Raw genomic sequence first — 3,061 nt, forward strand, 5'->3', positions numbered from 1 at the left:
CCAAGGCAAGCCAGCCAAAGCCAGCAGCATGCCATGCCAAGGCCAAGGCCAGCAGCATGCCATGCCACGGCCAAGGCAGGCCAGCCAAAGCCAGCAGCATGCCATGCCAAGCCAAGGCCAGCAGCATGCCATGCCAAGGCCAAGGCAGCCCAGCCAAAGCCAGCAGCATGCCATGCCAAGGCCAAGGCCAGCAGCATGCCATGCCACGGCCAAGGCAGCCCAGCCAAAGCCAGCAGCATGCCATGCCAAGCCAAGGCCAGCAGCATGCCATGCCAAGGCCAAGGCAGCCCAGCCAAAGCCAGCAAGCATGCCATGCCAAGGCCAAGCCCAGCAGCATGCCATGCCACGGCCAAGGCAGCCCAGCCAAAGCCAGCAGCATGCCATGCCAAGGCCAAGGCCAGCAGCATGCCATGCCACGGCCAAGGCAGGCCAGCCAAAGCCAGCAGCATGCCATGCCAAGGCCAAGGCCAGCAGCATGCCATGCCACGGCCAAGGCAGCCCAGCCAAAGCCAGCAGCATGCCATGCCAAGCCAAGGCCAGCAGCATGCCATGCCAAGGCCAAGGCAGCCCAGCCAAAGCCAGCAGCATGCCATGCCAAGGCCAAGGCCAGCAGCATGCCATGCCACGGCCAAGGCAGCCCAGCCAAAGCCAGCAGCATGCCATGCCAAGGCCAAGGCCAGCAGCATGCCATGCCACGGCCAAGGCAGCCCAGCCAAAGCCAGCAGCATGCCATGCCAAGGCCAAGGCCAGCAGCATGCCATGCCATGCCACGGCCAAGGCAGCCCAGCCAAAGCCACCAGCATGCCATGCCAAGGCCAAGGCCAGCAGCATGGCATGGCCCGGGGAAGGCAGCCCAGCCAAAGCCAGCAGCATGCCATGCCAAGGCCAAGGCCAGCAGCGTGCCATGCCAAGGCCAAGGCCAAGGCCAAGGCAGCCCATCCGAAGCCAGCAACATTCCATGCCAAGGCCAACGCTGCCCAGCCAAGGCCAGCGGCATGCCATGCCAAGGCCAAGCCCAGCCGCATGTCTTGCCACGGCCTTGTCCCGCAGCGTGGCGTGCCTTGGCCTTGGGCTAGAACATCGCATGCCACGCCCTTGGCAAGCAATCCTGTCCCTCGTGTAATTGCCATTTGGTTTGGCTTTGACTTGCGTATATGTTGCCCTGCGAAATGCATGTCCCTCGGGTAATAGCCGTTTGGTTGCCTTTGACTTGCGAACACGTTGCTAGTGCTTTCCCCAGTGGAAGCTTGTTGGGAAAAGTATGTCCCTCGGAAGTTGCCTGTTGCATTCGAGCTATCCGATGCTTGCTCGGTTTCTCTAAGAGTTTTTGTACGTTCGTTGGGCTTTTTAATTATTTATTTACTCATAAAAATTATAATAAAATAAATAAAAAATAAAAAAATAATTGAAAAAATTACTATAATTACTAGCGCCTCATCTTATAATTGTTGGAATTTTTCTAGAATTTTTTAAGTATTTTTAGTAATTTTTATTATTTTTTAAGTATTAAAATTGAAATAAATTAAAATAAAATATTCCGGTGGCCAAATATTTTTTTATAATTTTTTTTATGGTGTATTAAATTATTTCATACAACTTTCATGTTGAAAGTTTTGGCAAAAAACCATTACTTTTTAAAAAAACCCCATTATGACTCCTCAAACATGGTTGATGTTTCCTCCTGCCAGATTGAAAAGGGCTTAACAGGCTATTATAAGGGGGGGGCACCTCCCTTAAGGCTGGCCAGCATGGCCAGGCCACAGGCCACGCCTATGCCTAGGCGGGCGCTTGGCACATGCCATCGCTTGGCTTGTGGCATTGGCTTGTGGCATCGAAACTACATAGCCAAGCACGGGATGCGTCGAGTGGCGGCCCGCGGTGGTGGCGGTGGCACGTTGGCCTAGGCCAGCATGCCATGCCACAGCCTTGGCCAGCAACATGGCATGCCAAAGCCTTGGCCAGCAGCATGCCATGCCCTGGCCTTGGCAAGCATGCCATGCCACGGCCTTGGCCAGCAGCATGCCATGCCACGGCCTTGGCCAGCAGCATGCCATGCCCCGGCCTTCGCCAGCATGTCATGCCACGGCCTTGGCCAGCAGCATGCCATGCCACGGCCTTGGCCAGCAACATGGCATGCCAAAGCCTTGGCCAGCAGCACGCCATGCCCCGGCCTTGGCAAGCTTGTCATGCCACGGCCATGGCCAGCAGCGTGCCATGCCCCGGCCTTGGCCAGCAGCGTGCCATGCCACGACCTTGGCCAGCAGCTTGCCATGCCCCGGCCTTGGCCAGCATGCCATGCCACGGCCTTGGCCAGCAGCATGCCATGCCACGGCCTTGGCCAGCAACATGGCATGCCAAAGCCTTGGCCGGCAGCATGCCATGCCGCGGCCTTGGCCGGCAGCATGCCATGCCGCGGCCTTGGCCGGCAGCATGGCAAGCCCAAGCCTTGGTCAGCAGCAGCATGCCATGCCAACGCCTTGGCCAGCAGCATGCCTTGCCATGGCCTCGTCCAGCAGCATGGCATGCCACGCCACGGCCTCGGCCATCAGCATGCCTTGCCACGGCCTCGGCCATCAGCATGCCTTGCCACGGCCTCGGCCATCAGCATGCCTTGCCACGGCCTCGGCCAGCAGCATGGCATGCCCCGGCCTTGGCCAGCAGCATGTCATGCCACGGCCTTGGCAAGCATGCCATGTCCCTCGGGTAATTGTACAAGTTGCCTTGCGAAATGCATGTCCCTCGGTTAAATTGCCATTTGGTTGGCTTTGGCGTGCGAACGAGTTGCCTGTGCTTTCCTTGTGGAAGCTTGTTGCGAGAAGTATGTCCCTCGAAAGTTGCCTGTTGCGTTTGTTATTCGCATTCGCGCTAACCGGTGCTTGCTCGGCCTCTCTAAATGTTTTCGCGCGTTCGTCGGGCTTCTTAGTCCTTCGGGGGGTGATTCGTTTTGGGGGGCTGGTGCACAGTGTACGTCGTGGCGCGTGAGTTGTGTTTGGTTTGTGCGAGTTGGAGGGATCCCTGCCTGTGCAGCGAACTCCACTGGTGCATTCCTCCATGTCCCTCG

The sequence above is a fragment of the Camellia sinensis genome, chromosome 14 (genome assembly GCF_055761805.1).
Source record: "Camellia sinensis isolate YWXY chromosome 14, ASM5576180v1, whole genome shotgun sequence".
NCBI lineage: Eukaryota > Viridiplantae > Streptophyta > Magnoliopsida > Ericales > Theaceae > Camellia > Camellia sinensis.